Source organism: Heloderma suspectum, chromosome 5 (genome assembly GCF_057233095.1).
Source record: "Heloderma suspectum isolate Gila_16-S chromosome 5, 16-S_ref, whole genome shotgun sequence".
Lineage (NCBI taxonomy): Eukaryota > Metazoa > Chordata > Lepidosauria > Squamata > Helodermatidae > Heloderma > Heloderma suspectum.
In genome coordinates this window covers 100,406,916-100,429,903 of record NC_139462.1, presented here as the reverse complement: position 1 = coordinate 100,429,903, position 22,988 = coordinate 100,406,916, and the positions used below count along the sequence as shown (strand labels likewise).

Here is a 22,988-nt window from a genome sequence, read left to right as displayed (position 1 = left end):
TTTTGTCAGACTTCAAAGATTCTCAAAAAGATAAAGGCTTCAGTGACATTAATGAGTTTAGCATTTCCCAAACCCAACAGCTGAAAAACATCAACTAAAATATACATGAATAAACATTTAGAGCAGTTCCTTTCTTGTTTTTTGCATGCATGCTTGCTTTTAAATATATTAAAATAGGAACGTACATATTTAAAGTGCTTCACAGAATGAGGGCTTCTGTTGGCACCTCTATTTACTTACAGTTTGATTATGAATTCAACCTCTTGGACTCCTGAAAATGGCTCTCTCTGCAGGCTAAGGTGAATGCGAAGGCACGCATCTTTTTTTCCGAGGGGAAAAATACAAATATAAAATTGGATTTTAATGAGCATCGTGTCATGAATTTATTTAGTCTCTTTTATACATGTGCATTACTTCCTAAATCCAATCTAGAGTGTGTGTGTGTGCACACACACAAACACACACACACAAAGGTGAGAAAATGTAGCACTCCCAAAGCCTGCAGCGTAAAGATAAAAGAAAGAGGATGAGAAGTTGAAGCCCTCTATTTATCCCAAGGTAGTGATTTCCAGGTAATGACAGCAAATATATCCAAACCATCTGCAGATCGTGGTGACTGTTTTTAACAGATTAGGCATACACTCCAAATGGCAAGTTTCTTCTACAGATAAGGGGAAGTTACTGTGACTGCACTGCATATTTAATCGAGACGGATGGGATACTGAATGTTCAGAGGTGAACAAGGGTACAGAGAGCAGCCCATACTCAACGTGGGCTCCAGCGGTTAGCCCCTTTCATATTTCTCCCTGAAGTGCCATTTGCAGGTGGAAGAGGTGGACTGACCAGCGATGTTTTAAAATTAAATGTCGAGGAAGCTCCTTCCTTGCCTTCTCATAAATATTTCAATGAATATTTAAAGCTATGGAAGTGAACCCCTCGCTGTTTTTCTCTGCTCCTCAGTTCCAGATAGTTGCTGCAACAATTCCATTTATTGGAAACCATTAAGGATGGCTTGCACAGAAAAATAATTTTTCCTCTGTGTGTGCATGTGTGTACATGTCTATCATACCTGAGTACTCTGCTGAATGACAAACGACCTACAAGTTTCAAAAATGGTTCATATTTTTACACCACCTTGGAATAATGGAGTAATGGTAATGGAGCATAGGCTGAAAAGAACCAGGCTGAAGCAGTAACAGTAACCTATCAGTGGAATTCATTCCAACATTGCTTATGGTGTCCATACAATGAAGGTGAAATTAGATGCTCAGCAACAAACAAGGGTAGGACTGGCAGTCACGTCTCTGCTCCGCGGCAAAGGGCGGTGAAAATTTGCAGGGAGAAGCTGAAACACAATCCTTTCATGCCCTGCGACTTTCCCCCGAAACTGATTTTCTCCATTGCTTTCCCCAACTGGACTGTGTCTGTAGGCATTTTTGCATGAAAGGTGGTTGGGGGAGTTCAGGGGAAAAGCAGTTGGCAGGAAAAGGGGAAAATATCCTCCACTCACTGCTTGTGCTCTGCAAACCCCCCCCCCCCGCTACTTTGCAGCAGAGAAGCAAGCAGATGCTGGGTACAAGAGGAAAGACCTGTATTCCCGCCAAACTTCTAGTTTACTTTCCTGCAGAACTGCAGAGGGGGTTCAATTGCAGAAGCAGAAAATTCAGCAGTTCTGAAACCTACCTACCTATCTGCACTTACGTTTTTGAACTGGATTGATGCATGCACCCCAGGTCTGTTTTTCTGATGATATAACTCTTGATCAAGACAAAATCCCTTTTTCTTGGCGGAAGCAGGGGGGAATGGAAGAAGATGATATTGGCATTAGTGCCAATAAAGCACTTTGATATTTTCAGATTTAAAATGTGGTAGGAAAACTAAGTAGCTTTGCATAGCACAAGCATGCTATACAAAGGAGGGATTAATGGGTTTCTTACTAGCACAAAGAAATTGGTCTCTAATACCACAGAAATGGCAAAATCGGGGCCTTTTGCAGACAAGGCATATTGATCTAGTTGATAATCAGAATGTGACTAGTGAATTGAACACCTTGCTTACATAACACTGTACATAAGTAGGTAATATGAGTCAGTAATGTAGGAAGTTGATAGATGGATAGAGACAGACAGACACAGACAGATAGATTTCAAAACATAGCCAGACAACAGACAACACCTGTTCATTATCTGATAGATACACTTGCCACTCTAAGCTTTCTTTATGCCATCAACTCAGTATTGATCATAGTTGATTTAAAATGACATTTGCTATTACAAACTGTTCTCTAACTGCTATCTGCCCTGATAACAATAGACAGTATGGCACACATACTTCTAATGTGTGTACCAACTAGGAAATGCAATATTTATAATTTTGCAGCATGCAAAACAGAGGAAGTGATCCTCTTCACTAATTGCACCAATCTCCCCATGTTTCTGACCACATATAATTAATCTTCAGGAGTATCTGTATATAAGTTTTGAAAGTTTTTGCAATTTCATCTTGATGATAGCCAAGAGTCAGTCCTTAAACTGTTCTGGGAACTCTCCTAGACATTGAAATCTCTCCTCTCCTCATTGCCCCCGGAGACCCTGAATGGAACCAGCACATCATTTCTCAACTTGGCATGTAGACGGCCATATAATAAATAATGAGGAAGATCATCTGTTGGACTAACATCCATTTGACCTGATCCACAAAGACTAGAGATGGGATTCATGGCTAATTCATGGTTATCTCCCTTCCAAATGAACCCATAAAGCTGCAAAGGCTTTATTAGACTATAGCTGACATTACATGGACAGAAAGTTTTCAAAGTCTGGGGTACATTTTGTATGCAGTAAAAAACCAACAAGCCACAAATTCAAATTCTGTGATATGGTAACCCAAAAGGCTGAATTCTGTAACCTGAACAACAATGCCATTAATGCCATTTAAAATGGCAGGGCTTTGCTTATCTTGTGTAAGTTATACTGGATTGGATCTGGACTTATTCATACTTAGGATGGATCCTGAGTATGACTAAGGGCGCAATCCTATGGCCACTAGACAGTGGCTAGATGGCCATAGGATTGGTTGGTTTCCAGGAACCAACCTTGGAGCCTGGGCTCCAAGGTCAGTTCCTGAAGATCCGCCTCCCCTCCCTCTCCCCCACTGCCACATAGGCAATGTGGATTGTACCTGGGCTCCGGGCTCATAAGAGCAGTGCAGAGCAAGGCAAAAGGGGTGGCGAGGGGCAGGGAATGCGGAAGTGCCAGTATTATGCTTCCTAAGCATTGTCTGGCCTCCCTACCTGGCACTCAGATGTCCCATGGCTAGACAGCTGAAATCAGCTGTGGCCGCTGGGCACATTAGCTTGGGGCACATTCTTTAAAAATGTGAGGTGGAGGGGACCGATGTCACTTTGGCAGCTTCCCACGGGTCTCCGTGGGAGCTTTCTCAAACAGCTTTTTAAAAGGTTGAGAAACCTTTTCATCTCCCCCCTGGAATTGAAAGGGGAGGGGACAAGGCAGTAGCCCTGGACAACATCTTGGAGAAAAGTAACCCCCACGAGATAGTGGGGGGGCTGGATTCCAGGATTATCTTCCCAGAGCTTTACCAATGCAAAAAGCTGTACTGAGACTCCTATTTCATAGGAGAAAACAGGGCTGACATGTTCCATAATAATATATGCTTTAAGAAATATCAACAACCTCTGAGGGATGTTTTAAGAAATGTTAACAATATTTGAGAACATCTAAGGACCTGTAAGATCTGTTTGAGAGAAACATGTCTGCGCCGAGGAGAAGAAAGGAGCTGGCATCTACTCCACTGCATCCTGTGTCAAAAGTGTCGGAAACAGAAGATATAGGGAAATTATTTATGCTGATAAAGACTTTATCTTCGCAATTTATGGAACAAGTCAAAGGGTTGGATTTAACCCAAAAATCCATCACCGCCCTGCAAGGAGCTGTAGATTTAATTAATGCATCATGGCAAAAAATGGAGATGAAAATTAATGAGCTTGAAAACCAAGTGGCAGGAAATGAAACTACAACACAAATTTGTTTTAAAAATATCTCTGATAGAATCTCTCAACTGGAGGCCTTCATGAAAAGATCCAATGTACGTATTATTGGGATTAAAAATCTGCCTAATGATGTAAAACTGCCTATTTTTGTGGATAAGCTTTTGCATGAGATACTCCCTATTCCATCTGATTATTTACTTGATATTGAGCAGACATTTCATGTGCCAAATGCTAAAGGGACTGATTACACGATCATAGCTCAATTTGCAAAAGTCTCCACAAAGAATTACATCCTGCATTTGGCAAGGGAGGCTGGAAGCCTTTCCTGGAAACAAGATAAAGTTTTGTTATTTCCAGACTACATCAAAGAGGTGGCGAATAAAAGAAGGCAATTTATCAAAGCAAAGAATATGGCAAAACAAATGAACTTACAATATTACTTAAAATATCCTGCTACACTTTGTATTGTGTCTGAAGGTCGGATGAAGAAGTTTCTAAATCATGAAATGGCAGAGGCATGGCTTAACGTAAAAATGCGTGAGAATTCTGTTACAACCCCATGAACTGGAATCTTTAAACAAGCTTTGTTAACTGTTTGTGTTTAGTCTACATGATCCAGGCTAATTCAGAAGATAAATGATTATATTTATATTGGTTTACTCTCTTTCATCTTTTATTTTCTCTTGCTTTTCTTTATATTTTTTATTTTAAAATAGATAATATATCTAGTATAAAATATATTACTGATGGTTTAATATAAAACTTATCTTAAGTTTTATTATTATATAATTATATCTATCTATCTATCTATCTATCTATCTATCTATAATTATTAATATAGGCTTTTGGGAATGAATTGTAGACCTGTTTCTTTGATATAAGATTTATGATATGATATAGAAATGTAAGGTTGTTTATTAAACTGTAAGATTGTTAAGGTTATAGATATAGTTTTTAAAATAGAATGGCATCGGAGGCCGGGTGATATTGGAGTTTAAACTCAATTCTTTAAGGGGGAGGGAGAAGGAGAGGGGGAGGAAGGGGAGGGAATTTTTATTTTTTCTTCACTTTCTTTCCTCCTCCCTCCTTCCTCATCCCTTTCCCCTTTTTTTTCTTTCTTTTCTCCTCTCTTTGTTATTGTGGTGTCCTCATCAGAATATTGTACTGTTGGGAAATTGAAGTATTGATTAGGTTGTTGGCAATTTTGGTACTGTTTATTTCATTTATAAAAATAAAATAAATAAAAAATGTGAGGTGGAGATGATTTGTCTGAACTCTTCCCCTGACTGGACTTGTTCAGCTTTTACTGACTGGACTTCTTGTGCACCATTTCTTGATGTGCTTTAAATTGACTGTTTTTAATCTCTCTGTATATCAAAGCACCTTTGCCTCGCATCTTTAATTAGTCTCAGCATGGGACTTTTCTGAGTACAAACTGTTGAAACTATGCCATATTTTATGTATCACTTGCCATATTTTTTCCCCTGACAAATTCCATTGTTGAGCTAACTGCCTACTTACGAATGGTGTCTCTTGAAGCCATTCAAATTTCACCTTGGCCTCAACCTCCCTAGGTTGCCTGAGGCAAGCCACTGTTCTCTCAGCTCAGCCACAGCTAGGGATGTCAGAGAATTTCGCCATGAATCTCAGGGAGGCTGAATGCCAGCGCATTCGGCCCCCCAAAATCGGTGGTGAAACAGTCTGCCCCCCCGCCCCCCCTGCCCCCCCTGGGACGGGACTTACCTTGGGCGAATCTCCCTGGTGGCGGCAGCGGCGGCGGCTTCGGCGGCGGTGCGGCGGCGGCGGCTGCGCCAGCTGGTCTTCTGACCGGCTGCCGCCGCCACCATTTCCAAGTTTAAAAAAAACAAACAAACACGTGATAGGCCACGTAAAGATTTTAAAAAATACCGTAAAGATTTTTACGTAAAGATTTTAAAAAATACTGTGATAGGCTACGTAAATGTTTACGTAGCCTATCACAGCTGAGTTAAAACAAAAAACAAAAAACAAAAACCTGTGCATACGCAAATGGCGGCGCCCATGGGCACCGCCATTTGCGTATGCGCGGTTTTTTGGTTTTTTTTAACTCAGCCGTGATAGGCTACGTAAACATTTACGTAGCCTATCATGGCTGACTGCAGGGACGCAAACGGCGGCGGCTACGGCCACCGCCATTTGCAGACCCGGCCGGCAGGATTCACGGCCGGAGGGACGGGGCGCATCCCCCCCAGCCAGAATTTTGGGGGGTAGGGACGGAGCGCCTCCCCCCCGGCCAGAATTTCGGGGGGGAGGGATGGGACGCCTCCCCCCCCGGCCAGAATTTTGGGGCGAGGGACGGAGCGCCTCCCCCCCACCGCGAATCAAATTTCGTAAAAGTTAAGTGACTTTCGTACATCCCTAGCACAGCCCTTATCTATACTCTAGGGACTAAAACATTGGCCTACCCTACAGGGATGTTGTAAAATACCCAGATAATGTGTGTGAAGTGTGGCACCCAGCCCCAGAGTAGGGATGTACGAAAGTCACTTACCTTCTTGAAGGGTGACATTCACGGTGGGGGGGGGAGGCGCTCGGTCCCTCCCCCCAAAATTCTCCCTGGCCAGCTCCACTCCGCAGCAACTCCACGGAGCCACCGGCCGGAGACATCCGGCCGCTGGGCAGCCTGCAGGGACGCAAATGGCAGCTGCCGTAGCCGCCGCCATTTGCATCCCTGTATTTTGCTGTGATAGGCGTCGTAAATATTTTCGTAGCCTATCACGGCAAGCAAAAAAACAAACAAACAGCGGACGCAAATGGCGGTGGCTACAGCGGCCACCATTTGCGTTCCCTTTTTTTTGCCGTTTTGGCCTACGTAAATATTTACGTAGGCTATTACGGCGAAAAAAAAAGGAACGCAAATAGCACCCACCATGCCATTTGCGTTCCCCCTTTTTTTTCGCCGAATAAAATGGCGAAAAAAGGGAACGCAAATGGCGGCCGCCGTAGCCGCTGCCATTTGCGTCCGCTGTTTGTTTGTTTTTTGCTTGCCGTGATAGGCTACGTAAACGTAGCCTATCACAGCCTCCGCAGGGACACAAATGGCGTCCCTGTGTTAGCCGTGATAGGCTACGTAATTATTTATGCAGACGCGGCCGCCATTCGCAAGTCAGCACGGACGGCAACAGGTAAGTGCTCCATTTTGCGCACCTTTCATGGGGGGGGGGCTTCGTTCCACCATGGATTTCAGGGGGCCGAATGCACTGGTGGAATTCTGTGGCGGAATTCTCTGACATCCCTACCCCAGAGATTCAGGCCACCACAGGAAAGATCCAGGGCCCAAACCCTAGTGGGCCTCTGTTCTCAATGGCAACTGCTTTGCACCTCTCACTCAATGTACATGTGGCCTTTGGCTAGGGATGTCCATTGCCAGGAAATGCATCCCTTTGGGGGCTTGCCAGACTTCCATGGCATGCCCAACTCACCTTGCTTTTGCAACAGAGATTTGCACAAAGTACAGCTGCAAATTCAGCAAATTTGCAGAACTTGTGCAAATTTCAGCCGTAAATTGCACAAACTTGCATAATTTGTGCAGATGTTGCTTTAATTTGTGAAAATTATGGAAATTTGTGCAATTTGCAGCCATAATTTGTGCACATGCTTTTTATGCAAAAAGAAATATTGACGGAAATTGTGCGAGCTGGCCAGCTTCATTGCACACTGAGTCAGGCCAGCTGGCAGAAGACACAATGGAGTCTAGGGGGCTGAGCTGATGACAGCTCAAGCTCCACCCCCCAGCCAGATTCCTCTGACATCCCTACCATCGGTTCACATTTCTCTCTTTACTGTGCTGCTTGGGGGACCCTAAGTGAAGACAATACTTGGAAGAGTGACATAAATTATAAGGCTTTTTTTCTTTTATTTGTTTTGATTCACTTTTTTATTTTTACGAATGATAAGACTTATTATTACAATTTCTTCAATGTGTGAAGTCCACACTCACTGCAAAATGTAGCCTGAGGTTCTGCTAAATGATACCCACTACTACAATCTGCATTCACTTCAGCTAATTAAACCGGCTATTTAAAAATGGAATCGTCCTTATTTAAGGGCTATTTAAATATTGAATATTATCTAATCATTTTAAATAGGCATTCATGAAATTAATTTACCACTATAATATGGCTCAATCATTTCATCAGGGCGCCGGTTCTTGAAATGAAAGAATCAGCATGTAGGCGTGTGCGTGCGTGTGCGTGTGCGTGTGCATGTGCGGAAACCAAGCGAAAGTCTTATATGCCCAGGTTGGGATCTTTCAGAAAACACTCCACTGACCTAAGTTGATGTGCACAGCTACCACACTGTGTGCAAGACCTCTGCCATCTAAATAATACCATTCACAAATGATATCATAGCCAGAAAGCAGGAGAGATTACCGACGTGTAATCTTCACTCAAGAAAGTGGTCTGTGTTGATGATGCCACTTGATACATCAGGAACAATACGGCTGAGACTAGTCCCAAGGACAAACAGTAAATTAACTTAGAGCAAACCCACCCACCACTGGAATGTGGCCCCCAAGAGCTTCTCAAAAATGGCATTTGGCCCTCAGCCTGAAAGAGTTTTGCCATCTCGATATAGACCAGACATGCTCTTTGCAGATTGGGAACACTCCATCAGCAGTCCAGTCAGTGACGCTGTGTCATAGAACTCATATAGAAGCTCCTTCATTTGCTGTTCATCCCAGCAGATAGCAGCAACAGCAGCCCAGATACAACTTCAGAGGAAACATTCAGCGACAGAAAGAGGACATGGCGTAACACACTTAGGAAGCAACCCTGTGGTCCCTAGACAGCATCTGAGGGGCCATATGATGTTTCGGATTCCCTGATCTGAGACAGTGCTCCAACCTTAGAGGGAGGAATCAGAGCTCCTCCACCCCACAGCCAGTGTGGAAAGATCTGTGCAAGCTCCTCTCTGAGGTCCAGAACATGACCTTGGAGGATGAGGAAAGAGAGCATTTGGGGGGGGGGGGGTGGAAGGAGACTCCAGAAGCCAGAATGTGAGTTATTCTGAGGCCTCCCCACCCTCCATCCCTCCCCCTCTGAAACGCCCCAGATAGATGGGCAAAAAGCCTATCTAGCAACAAATGCAGGGTGTGAGGACAGGGAGGTGAAGATTGCCAACGCTGCTCCTCCTGTCCTACACAGGACTTGGGGACTTACAATCTGGAAAGTGGGAACCGCACCTCATGCAAGTTCCTCCCCCCACCACAAACTCAGAGAAGCTTGTAAGTCCCAGTCGCTTATCTGTGGCACCCAGCCCCAGAGAACTATGGCACCACAGGAAAGATCTAGAGCCAAAACCCTAGTGGGCCTCCTTTTTCAGTAGCCACTGCTTTGCATCTCTCACTCAATGTACATGTGGCCTTTGGCTAGGGATGTCTGTTGCCAGGAAATCCATCCCTTTTGGGGCTCGCCAGACTTCCGTGGCATGCCCCACTTGGCTTGCTATTATAATAGAGATTTTCACAAATTACAGCTGCAAATTTGCATAATTTGTGCAAATTTCAGCCGTAAATTGCACAAACTTGCATAATTTGGCAAGTTTCGCTATTTACTGTGGTGCTTGGTGGTGGTGGTGGTGGGGACCCTAACTGAAGACTCTTTTGAATTCAATCCCTAGTCATAAATATTTCCTATAGGGATTAGGTGCATTTTCATATCACACCAGCAATGACAGTTATATACTATCTAGACATCACATTTTCCCGTACTGTGATTGGGCATTAATGGATAAACTCTTAAACCATGTATGTCACGTATCATTAGTGGAGCCATCTAACTTGGAAGAGCAACTTTGTTGCAGCGTCAACCCCAAGAGAAAAGGTACGAAGTAGTTTTCCATTTACAAGGCAATGTCGTGAGCTAGAATTCAGATCTAGCTTTATCCCATTGCATGAATTGACACTATTTTAGTAATTAAAATACTTGTTGAGAGGGTGAGGGTTGGAGTGAAGACACCTGGAGGACTGCCACCTGAAAACCTGCTTGTGTTTGCCCTCCCACACTCTAGGTACTTAACTGGGAGCTGTTAGGGATGTACGAAAGTCACTTACCTGTTCGCGGATTATGCTGATGCTGGGGGGGGAGGTGCTCCGTCCCTCCCCCCCCGAATCCTGGCCGGCCGGCTCCACTCCGCAGGAATTCTGCGGAGCTGCCGGCCAGCTCCGCCAGCAGCCGGACATCCGGCCGCTGGCCAGCAGGGACGCAAATGGCGGCGGCCGTAGCCACCGCCATTTGCGTCCCTGCAGTCAGCCGTGATAGGCTACGTAAATGTTTACGTAGCCTATCACAGTTGATTAAAAACAAACAAACGCGCATATGCAAATGGCGGCGCCCATGGGTGCCGCCATTTGCGTTCCTTATTTTGGCACGTCTTAGTCTATGTAAACATTTACGTAGACTATGGCGAAAATAAGGGGAACGCAAAAAACGTAGTGTCTACGCTATTTGCATTCCCCTTATTTTTGCCGTAGTCTACGTAAATGTTTACGTAGACTAAGACATGCCAAAATAAGGAACGCAAATGGCGGCGCCCATGGGCACCACCATTTACGTACGTGCGTTTTTTGTTTTTTTTTAATCAGCCATGATAGGCTACGTAAACATTTACATAGCCTATCACGGTGTTTTTTAAGATTTAGCCGTGATAGGCTATGTAAATCTTTATGTAGCCTATCACGTTTTTTTGTTTTTGTTTTAAACTTGGAAATAGCGGTGGCGGCAGCTGGTCGGAAGACCGTCCGCCGCCGCTGCACCGCCGCCGGAGCCACCACCGGAGCCGCCGCCGCCTCCAGGAAGATCTGCCCCAGGTAAGTCCCATCCCGGGGGGGGGGTGCGGGGGGCTGTTCTGCCACTGATTTTGGGGGGCCAAATGCGCTGGCATTCGGCCTTCCCGAGATCCATGGAGGAACTTTCGTACATCCCTAGCAGCTGCTTGTACTGAGGCCTGAGCTGAAGGGCCAGAGAACAAGGGCTCTTGTAGTAGATAAGAAAAGTAAAATTTGCCACTGCCATCCAGGAATTCTACTTGTACTTTGCTGGATGCTTTTAGTGGAAGGCAAGAAGCCAGCAGAGTGGAGGGAAGATTTCAATAAGGAAAAATGAGAGATGCATTTTGAAGAGTGTGATCCAGTTCAAGTTTTGGACTGATTGTGCTTTAATTGTTGCTGTTACTGTTTAATTGATTCAACTCCTGAATCAGCAAAGGAAAATGGTTCTCACTAGGCGAGGATATCAGAATATGGGATTGTTTCCATCTGTCATAGAAGTGCCTCCTGAGAGGCAGAAACAAAGACAGAAACAGGAATGGCAGACAAAAATCTCACAGTTCTTTTCCCCTGAAAAGGAAGATGGAGTAGTGAATGCTGGAGAAGAGACTGCAAGAACTGGGCGTGTTTAGCCTTGAGAAGAGAAGACTGGTAGTGAATGCTGGAGGAGAGACTGCAAGAACTGGGCATGTTTAGCCTTGAGAAGAGAAGAGAAGACTGAAGGAAGATACGATAGCGCTCTTCAAGTACCTGAAAGGTTGTCACAGAGAGGAAGGTCAGGATCTCTTCTTGATCATCCCAGAGTGCAGGACACGGAATAATGGGCTCAAGTTACTGGAAGCCAGATTCCAGCTGAACATCAGGAAAAACTTCCTGACTGTTAGAGAAAGACGACAATGGAACCGATTACCTAGGGAGGTGGTGGGCTCTCCCACACTGGAGGCATTCAAGATGAAGCTGGACAGCCATCTGTCAGGGATACTTTGACTTGGATTCCTGCACTGAGCAGGGGGCTGGACTCAATGGTCTTATAGGCTCCTTCCAACCCTACTATTCTATGATTCTATGACTAGACCAGACTTTGGATCACATACGTGCCATAAATGGTGATACTGTAGGGGATGGGGCTATGGATTTGGCATCAGATCATATATGTGCTCAATCCCTACAAGTTATCTGGCACTGATGATGACAAGTAGTTACACTTGTCTTTGGCTGAAGAAGTTCAGTCGTAAAGCAAATCAGATTGGATTGCTATTAATCGAGTTAACCATATGATTTTATAGAGACTAAGTGACAAATTGTGGAGAAAGGAGAGGTGTCCCAGGACATTATCTGTGCCATGGGCGATCTCCTTGGACACCTCTCCTCTGGAGCAGCCACCCATCTTCTGTTAGCTCTGAACAGGCAGCTGATCTTTAGGAGAGATGTCCCTGGAGATCACCTGAGGCACATTTCTCACCCATCCCTAGTTTTAGGGTGGAATTACATATGACACCGATTGATCAAAACTGGGAAAGGAGTACGACAAGGCTGCATATTGTCATCCTGCTTATTCAACTTATATGCAGAGTACATCATGAGAAACGCCGGGTTGGATGAATCACAGGTTGGAATTAGGATTGCCGGGAGAATTATCAACAACCTCCGATACGCAGACGATACCACCCTAATGGCAGAAAGCGAAGAGGATCTAAAGAGCCTCTTGTTGAGGGTGAAAGAGGAGAGTGCAAAAGCTGGTTTGAAACTCAACATTAAAAAAAATGAAGATCATGGCATCTGGCCCCATGGGGACGGCAGAGGATGAGATGGCTAGATAGCATCACCGATGCAATGAATATGAACTTGAGCACACTCCGGGAGAGAGTGCAGGACAGGAAGGCCTGGCATGCTATGGTCCATGGGGTCATGAAGAGTCGGACATGACTGAACGACTGAACAACAACAACATATGACACCACCATCCCATGTCAGGTTCCCCCTACTCCCTTGCATGATGGATTTTGGGAAAGCATGATGTCACATCACTGCATTGTACCTAGGCCCCTCTCCAACAGCAGCCAATAATGACCCCAAAACAACCTATCTGTCCTACTACTTTGCCTAGTTCTGTGTCAACCCTGGTGCATGAGGATTTGAATGTAACTACCCTGTGTAGCTCCTTCCCATTGTGAATATCTCCCATTTGATGTTTTCCATTGAGAACATGGGAATACCTTGTCTCTACAACTCTCAAAATGTTTACCTTAAATAGTAAAACCATTAATTATATCAATTAGTAAGGGTTTGTGTCACTATAAAGCTTGCATAATATCAGTAAACTATTGAATGGCCCCTAAAGGATATAATCTCATAGTCTAGGCTTTGGGTTCAGTAGGACCAATACATCCACCAATATTTAAACTTCTTTGTGATGTATGGGAGTCTTTTATAATTGCTGCTTTGGCTTTTAATGATGGATGAACACTTTGCAAGCTTGCTTATTTTGACATTCTTCTTTTCAAACAGATCAATTTAGGAGTGGATCCTGCACCCCATTTACCCCCGGCAAATACTACTGATTTCAGTGGATGGGTTCTTTCTTTCTTTCTTTCTTTCTTTCTTTCTTTCTTTCTTTCCAGCCCAATAGCTGAAGCTCTCTGTATGTATGTAAAGATCTTCAGCTACATACTGGAGAGTCAAATCCTTCATCTGCCGTTCATCCACATCTGGTCTGTTATCAACACTATTCTCTTTTCCATTAAGTCATAGGAATTTGCATATCAAAACTAGCAACAGGGGCTTCTTAATGTTTGCTGAATTGGCAGAAAACATAATGGCAGAGAAAAAAAAATATTTTAAGAGGATTCTTTTTAAAAAAATTAATAAATATAAAGCCCACAGAGCCCACAACAATGATTTTCCTCTAGTTAATGTCAAGATAAAAAGGACATGCCACCACCTCAAATCTAATACTGGGCTTTGCTTATTGCACACAACTGGAGCTCTATACTACTGATCCAATAAATTAAACCATTTATTTGTCCTTTCAGCTCTTATTAAGTAGCCATGGGGGCAAGGGTTTTACTACAGCCACTTTCACATGTTATTTTGGTACATCAAGAAGTAGATTGGAACACTCTGGGTACATTTTGCTTGTAGCAAAGTGGCTATCTAAGTTAGGGATCAGAAATTGACAGCTCCTACTAAGGGCACTATCCTATGCATGTTTAGACAGAAAAAAGTCCTACAATTCCCAGCATGCCCCAGCCAGCATGGCTGCCCCTGGCATGCTGGGAGTTGTAGGACTTTTTCTGTCTAAACATACATAGGATTGCATCCTAAATCTGGTTCCCTGACAGGTACCATCAAAAGAAAAAGGTGTGCAGAGGAAGTGGGGGGTGGACACTTTGGATGGTGAAACTCATGCAATTGAGTTTTACTTCCAGCAAATGAATGGTACTCCAGATGCTACTGTTTTCTTATCCAGCTTGTGTCAGATCCTTGTGTCCAAAATCCTGTGTGCTTTTTTCCTCTCATTCTTCCTGCTCACAATGAGAACACAATTTTCCTTAAGGCTCTCTGAACCCAGTGGCTAATGATAACATGTGAATGCTACTGATGCACACTCACACACAGTATATTTTCATGCAGAACAAGGACACCAGACTGCCTGAAAGGCTGAAGAATAGAAATGAGCCATGGTGAGCCTTTGTGTGGTTTCTGCTTCCTGAGGGGATCTTTCTAGGAGCACATATACTCCTCAGCTCCTCCCCATGCCGCTGATGTCATCCCGTCAGAGTGTGTCATGTCTGTGAAGGCCTTGCTACAAAGTGATCCAGCTTTATCACAGAGACTGATCATCTTGGAAGAGATCAGACTGCCCTGTTCCCCACACTAGCATCTGGAGAATACAGTGGCCCTTCAGAAACTGGTCACCCCTGAACTAATTTAATTTAAGCGCCTAAAATAAGTTGGGAACATTCAATTAAATGCCCTTTGCCCTTTGTATATTTTACATTAGCACAGACTTCACAACCACTAGTTACTTCTGTCCTCTGCCTTCTTTTCTGGAAGCTCACAAGAGAATGAGAGAAGACCATAGGTGGTTAGTGAGGTGGTAGAAATGAATATTCCAAATCGGTGTCACATCGCATTCTATGTTACTTTCCTCTGCCAGTCTGAGAGCACAATCCTATGCATGTTTACTCAGATGTATGTCCTGCTTTGGGCAATAGGGTTTACTCCCAGCTAAGTATGGATAGGATTGCACTCTGAGCAAAGGAACTGGGGGCGGGGTGAGGCTGCTTAACCCTGTCCTCTCTCCTCATTTTGCAGGTCAAAACAAACTTGCTCAAGTTGCCTTTCGGGAGATGATACAGTCAATGGAGCCTACTGGCTCCGATTACACTGGGGCTGTGAATCAATTCTAGGTTTCAGAACTCTAAAGGAATGAGAGAGAGAGAGATAGAGAGAGAGAGAGAGCTTAACAACAACGACAGAGGTTTGGCAGTCTCTCCGTGGCCACCCACCTTAAACTCAGATGTGCAGCCTGCTAGGGCTGCTTTTCCTTTAAGAAAGCAATACCAAACTCCAGTGTAAAATATCAGGGCATATTTTCTTGGGATGGCGTTAGACCAGACCTCAGGTAGGCTCTGGGAACCTGGAGTCCACAGAGCAAATTCCTACTATCCAGGACCTGTACAATAGTCATGCCCAACTTGATTATCTCCAGATGTTTTGGACTTCAACTCCCATTAGTCCCTGCCATCATGGCTGATGGTCAGGAATGCTGGGAGTTGAAGTGTGAAACATCTGGAAGATACAAGGTACTGTACAAGCTTCCGGGTGTCTGAGGACTTCTACACCACGTGCCCACTGATTCTTCCTTTGCATTTCAAAGAGATACATCACCCAAGACTATGGGGGATGGGAGCTGATCTGATTATCAACCCATTTACCCCAGAGTAGTCTCACTAATGTCACCGAGAGCAGCCCCCAGAATAAGCATCTGGAGTGTCTCTTCTTTGCAAGTATTCATGACATCAAATGAACTACATCCAACAGTTAAGCTTAGGAGTGCAGCACCTTATGTTGACATTCCAATCTTTAAATTGTTTGAAACTCCCTTTGAAGCCTCCTTACTGTTTCTGCTGATGCCATTCACCTGGTCTGAGTCACTTATGTTTGATCTCCTGGTTGCCTCCTTCATTAATCATTATCCAGTTCTAGAAAGCTTTCATGGGCTCCATTTCAGGCGTCCACCGGAGCCACCAAAATCCTTTCATGTCATGTCTATTGTGTTTCCCAAGGTAGGAAAATGTGATTTGGCTACCTCTCAAGATCACTGAAGGGAGAAAGAAATGACCCACATCAGTCCTGCCTGTGGTCCTCCTAAACTTTTGAAAACCAAGACATGTTGTGGAGGCTCTTGTTTGGCACAACAAGCACTGTGTTTCGCTTTAGATTATTATTACAACTCTTGAAAGAAAGAACAAGACAAACTAAACAGCTCCCATAACTCTCAAAGGAAGAACAGAATTTGCACATCCCACAATTTTTCAAGGACTCACAAGCATTTTTTTTTTTGCTACAGCCAGAATGTGCCATTATGTCAAACATTGTGTGCGTGCACGTGCACATGCACGTGCACACACACACACACACACACACAGGCTCAGCTTGGGCACACAACGGACTGCAGTGGCATGGCACTGGAATTTTGGGATAGTAGGAGGAGTCTTCCTGACAAGTGGCCACCAAATATTTCCAGACTCAGAAGTGCCGGCATCAACTTTATAAGCTCCATTGGACAGAAATGTACACAGGGAAATGTAGTGTTTCTCTTATAGTTAGTGGCTTTTCGACTCAGACCCCAGTATCTACACTTCATAGGACCTACACTGCTTTTACTGTCTGCGGCATCTTCCCACAAAGATTCCTGGTAACTGTAGTTTGGTGACATGTTGAGAAATCTCATTCTGCGTAATGATAGAGCCAGGTTTTTCCTGTGCAGTTGCAATTCGGGGTGGGGCTGGAGGTGGAGAACAGAGGTAAGATTGGCGGCTGCTTTGTTTCCTGGGTGGTGAGGGCGATTCTGCTTGGGGAGCCACTTTCTTTTCTTGGTGATGTGCAACAGCATTGCTGACAGAGGAGGCTCTAACTTCTCCCCCATCCCAGCACTGCTACTCAGTGTGTGTATGCCTGGAGGGCGAGGGGAGACCTGACAGAGGTGTACAAAATTATGCATGGTGTGGAGAATGTGGATAGGCAGACATTTTTCTCCCTCTCCCAAATACGAGAACCCGAGGTCATCCCTTGAAGCTGATCGGTGGGAGATTCAGGACAGGTAAAAGGAAGCACTTCTTCACACAGAGCATAGCTAAACTATGGAATTCGCTACCACAGGAAGTAGTGATGGCCACCAACTGGGATGGCTTTAAAAGGGGGTTGGACAAATTCCTGGAGGAGAAGGCTGGGGAACATGGGTGGGAGGGTGCTGTTGCACTCAGGCCCTGCTTGTGGGTTCCCAGTTGACAGCTGGTTGGCCACTGCGTGAACAGAGTGCTGGACTAGATGGACCCTTGGTCCGATCCAGCAGGGCTCTGCTTATGTTCTTACATTCTTATGTAGTATCACTAGGATGGGTGTAAGGTTAAAGCCTCACCCCCACAGCAGTGCTGCTCAAACTCTGCAGCAGGATTGTGTGTGTGTGTATTTTGTGTGTATATAAGCCTTGAGTATGTCTCTGTGTGTGTACTTTGTGTGTGTGCCATGTGTTTGTATGTGTGTGTATGCCTTGAGTGTGTGTGTGTACGTGTGTGCCGTGTGTGTACTTTGTGTATATATGTATGCCTTGTTTTTCTGTGTGTGCCTCATGCGTTTGTGTGCGTGTATGCCTTGAATATGTGTGTGTATGCCTTAAGTGTGTCTATGTATGACTTGAGTGTGTGTGTGTCTGCAATGTGTATGTTCTTTGTGTGTATGTATGCCTTGTGCTTGTGTGCGTGCATGCCTTGAGTGTGTGTGTATGCTATGTGTGTTTGTGTATATGCCTTCTGTTTGTGTGTGTATAGACCATGAGTGTGTGTACATGTATGCCTTGAGCATCTCTCTCTCTTTCTGTGTATGCCTTGAGTGTATGTGTGTATGATCTAAGTGTGTGTGTACGCCATCCATGTGTGTACTTTGTGTGTGTATGTATGCCTTGTGTTTGTGAGAGTGTATGGCGTGCATGTGTCTGTGTGCGTGTGTATGCCTTGAGTGTATGTGTGAGCCGCCTGTGTGTACTTCATGTGTGTGCGTATACATTATGTTTGTGTGTGTATATGCTTTTAGTGTGTGTGTGTGTGTGTGTGTGTGTATGCCTTGAGTATATGTGTGTGTGTGTGTGTGTGTGCGCCTTGGGTTTGTGTGTGTATATGCCTTGAGTGTGTGCATGTGTGCCTTCTGCGTGACTGTGTGTGTATTTGTGTGTGTATGTATGCGTTGTGTTTGTGAATTTGTACGCCTTGAGCGTGTGTGTGGCTGCATGTGTGTGTGTGTGTGTGTGTGTATGCCTTGTGTCTGTGAGTGTGTATGCCTGGAGTGTGCGTGTGCATGCCACGTGTGTGTATTTTGTGTGTATGCCTTGTGTGTGTATATGCCTTGTGTGTGTGTCATGTGTGTGCAGTTTGTATGTGTGTGCATATGCCGTGTGTGTATGCTATGCCTGTGTGCTTTATATGTGTGCACATATGCCTTGAGTGTGCGTGAGTACGTGCGTGAGAGAGAGAGAGAGAGAGAGCCCCAGCTGCCAAACCACCTGTGTCCCTCGGGACCATCCAAGTTGCCTACCCCTGGTACAGAGTAAGGGTGAGTTTCAAGGAATGCAGGGAGATAACCACACTCACTGATGGAGCACTGCTTTCTGGGTTTGCTGCAACCATTCCCACTGCTGGAGAGACAGACAAGCTGGTGTTTTGTTTCAAAGAGCCTTTAGCGGTAGTGCCGGATGGGAGCAAGCGAATTGCCCGTTACACGCAGGCTTCTGCCTTGTGAGAGCAAGAGCATGCCTTTTCTCTGGATTCCAGCTGCAGGCTAAGTACTTTATTCATCGTTTATATGGCTTTGCTCACTGAAAGTGGTGTGACTTAAGTGTAATAATTCATCACACTTTCTCTTTGAGTAGACTAAATTGAAGAGATGTGCTTATACTGTACAGAAGAGATCATGGCCTTGTAGTTCAGTTTTTTCCTCCATGCTACAGAATTGATCCCATATTTTGAAAAATCTATAATTTTCCTTCCATTACTATTTTTTCCTATAGAGTTAATAGCATTATTACCTATGCTAAATCTTGCAGCTAAAATCCTGCAGTAATGTAGATTACATTCATCAAATTACTGCCCCTGTTCCTGCTCAAATCCTTCAATAATCTCTGCTGTTTTGTTAATAAAACCTATTACTACATAAATGAAAGCAATTCATTTCAATTCTTTTATGTTTCCATGAAAAAAGTGATTAATTGTTATTAAGCACAATGCATCAGCATTATTTGACATAATCTAACATTTTCTTGGCATTTCACATTAAGTAATTTTCTCTTCACTACTACATATTTTGACTTCTTTAGGGATTTGTTCTGTCATTAATTTGCATGCACATAAAAACATAGGGATATAACTCCCTATAATGTTAATAGTGTCTATAGCAGTCATATATTTATAACCAACCAGTCTCTTTATGTAGTGGTGATTCATATTTTCTATGCAAGTGCTAAAATATCAACAGTTTTTGTAATAATTGCAGTACTACTTCTGTTGGGTACAGAATTCAGAACATTTTCCTGAGCAAAATGGGAAGATGTATTTAATGCTTGTTGTTGTTGTTGTTGTTGTTCAGTCGTTCAGTCATGTCTGACTCTTCGTGACCCCATGGACCATAGCACGCCAGGCCTTCCTGTCCTGCGCTCTCTCCCGGAGTGTGCTCAAGTTCATATTCATTGCATCCGTGATGCTATCTAGCCATCTCATCCTCTGCCGTCCCCTTCTCCTTTTGCCTTCAGTCTTTCCCAGCATCAGGGTCTTTTCCAGAGAGTTTTCTCTTCGCATTAGGTGGCCAAAATATTTGAGCTTCAGCTTCAGTATCTGTCCTTCCAATGAGCACTCAGGGTTGATTTCCTTTAGGATGGACTGATTTGACCTCCTTGCAGTCCAGGGCACGCGTAAGAGTCTTCTCCAGCACCACAGTTTGAAAGCATCAATTCTTTGGCGCTCAGCCTTCCTTATAGTCCAGCTCTCACAGCCATACATTACTACTGGGAAAACCATAGCTTTGATTAGATGGACCTTTGTCAGCAAGGTGATGTCTCTGCTTCTTACTATGCTGTCTAGGTTTGCCATAGCTTTCCTCCCAAGGAGCAAGCGTCTTTTAATTTCATGGCTACAGTCACCGTCTGCAGTGATCTTGGAGCCCAAGAAAGTAAAATCTGTCACTGCTTCCATTTCTTCCCCTTCTATATGCCAGGAAGTGATGGAGCCAGATGCCATGATCTTCGTTTTTTTTAATGTTGAGTTTCAAACCAGCTTTTGCACTCTCCTCTTTCACCCTCAACAAGAGGCTCTTTAGATCCTCTTTGCTTTCTGCCATTAGGGTGGTATCGTCTGCATATCGGAGGTTGTTGATAATTCTCCCAGCAATCTTAATTCCGACCTCTGATTCATCCAACCTGGCATTTCTCATGATGTACTCTGCATATAAGTTAAATAAGCAGGGTGACAATATGCAGCCTTGTCGTAGTCCTTTCCCAATTTTGAACCACTCAGTTGTTCCATGTCTGGTTCTTACTGTTGCTTCTTGACCCTCGTACAGGTTTCTCAGGAGACAGGTAAGGTGGTCTGGTACTCCCATCACTTTAAGAATTTGCCACAGTTTGTTGTGATCCACACAATCAAAGGCTTGAGTGTAGTCAATGAAGCAGAAATAGACGTTTTTCTGGAATTCTCTTGCTTTCTCCATGATCCAGCGAATGTTGGCGATTTGATCTCTAGTTCCTCTGCCTCTTCGAAACCCAGCTTGTACTTCCGCTAGTTCTCATTTCGCATACTGCTGAAGCCTAGCTTGTAGGATTTTGAGCATCACCTTGCTGGCATGTGAAATGAGCGCAATTGTGCGGTAGTTTGAACACTCTTTGGCGTTGCCCTTCTTTGGAATTGGAATGTAAACTGACCTTTTCCAGTCTTGCGGCTATTGTTGAGTGTTCCAAATTTGTTGGCATATTGAATGCAGCACTTTAACAGCATCATCTTTTAGGATTTTAAATAGCTCAGCTGGAATACTGTCATCTCCACTAGCTTTGTTGTTAGTAATGCTTCCTAAGGCCCACTTGACTTCACTCTCGAGGATGTCCGGCTCAAGTTCAGTGACCACACTATCATGGCTATCAGGGACATTCAGATCTTTCCTGTATAGTTCTTCTGTGTATTCTTTCCACCTCTTCTTAATCTCATCTGCTTCTGTTAGGTCCCTGCCTTCATTGTCCTTTATCATGCCCGTCTTTGCACAAAACGTTCCCTTGAGATCTCCAATTTTCTTGAAGAGATCTCTAGTCTTTCCCATTCTGTTGTTTTCCTCGATTTCTTTGCATTGTTCATTTAAGAAGGCCTTCTTGTCTCTCCTTGCTATTCTCTGGAACTCTGCATTCAGTTGGATATATCTTCCCCTTTCTCCCTTGCTTTTCACTTCCCTTCTTTCCTCAGCTACTTGTAAAGCCTCATCAGACAGCCACTTGGCTTTCTTGCATTTCTTTTTCTTTGGGATGGATTGAGTTGCTGCCTCCTAAACAATGTTATGGACCTCCGTCCATAGTTCCTCAGGCACTCTGTCTATCAGGTCTAATCCCTGAAATCTATTCCTCACCTCCACTGTATATTCATAAGGGATATGATTTAGGTCATACTGGAATGGTTTAGTGGTTTTCCCTACGTTCTTCAATTTAAGCCGAAATTTTGCAACCAGAAGCTCATCATCTGAGCCACAGTCAGCTCCAGGTCTTGTTTTGACTGACTGTATAGAGCTTCTCCATCTTTGGCTGCAAAGGACATAATCAATCTGATTTCGATATTGACCATCTGGGGATGTCCATGTGTAGAGTCGCCTCTTGTGCTGTTGGAAAAGAGTGTTTGCTATGATCAGCGTGTTCTCTTGGCAAAACTCTATTAGCCTTTGTCCTGCTTCATTTTGTACACCAAGGCCATGCCTGCCTGTTATTCCGGTGATTTCTTGACTTCCTACTTTAGCATTCCAATCCCCTATGATGAAGAGGACATCTTTTTTTGGTGTTAGTTCTAGAAGGTGTTGTAGGTTTTCATAGAACCGATCAACCTCAGCTTCTTCGGCCTCAGTGGTTGGGGCATAGACTTGAATTACTGTGATGTTGAATGGTTTGCCTTGGATTCGTACTGAGATCATTCTATCGTTTTTGAGATTGTACCCCAGTACTGCTTTTCCCACCCTTTTGTTGACTATGAGTGCTACTCCATTTCTTCTAAGGGATTCTTGCCCACAGTAGTAGATATGATGGTCACCTGAATTAAATTCGCCCATGCCTGTCCATTTTAGTTCGCTGATTCCCAAGATGTCGATGTTCAATCTTGCCATCTCATGTTTGACCACCTCCAGCTTACCTTGATTCATTGATCTGACATTCCAGGTTCCTAAACAATATTGTTCTTTACAGCATCAGATTCTCTTTTCACCACCAGACACATCCACAGCTGAGTGTTCTTTCGGCTTTGGCCCAGCCGCTTCACTCTTTCTGGCGCTACTTGGAAATACCCTCTGCTCTTCCCCAGTAGTATATTGGACACCTTCTGACCTGAGGGGCTCATCTTCCGGCGTCATCTCTTTTAGCCTTGTGATATGTTCCATGGGGTTTTCTTGGCAAGAATACTGGAGTGGGTTGCCATTTCCTTCTCCAGTGGACTACATTTTGTCAGAACTCTCTGCCATGACCTGTCCGTCTTGGGTGGCCCTGCATGGCATAGCTTATGGCTTCACTGAGGTATGCAAGCCCCTTCGCTACAACAAGGCAGTGATCCATGAAGGGATCAAATTTAATTTAATTTACTTAAATTAAAGTAATTTAATGCTTACGTTGTTATATAGCCTAAGATATCACACTTTTCGCTTACGTGGTATTTTCCTCTTCCC

The 22,988-nt window shown here is 44.1% G+C and overlaps 1 long non-coding RNA gene across 1 annotated transcript in view; it reads right to left on the bottom strand.

The window, feature by feature from the left end:
- The window catches only part of LOC146344196 (uncharacterized), a 98,964-nt gene that overhangs the window by 47,599 nt on the left and 28,377 nt on the right, over positions 1–22,988 (bottom strand). The window contains exon 2 of the long non-coding RNA XR_014792592.1: positions 241–319. This is a non-coding gene — a long non-coding RNA (uncharacterized LOC146344196). The remainder of the gene's footprint in view (positions 1–240; positions 320–22,988) is intronic.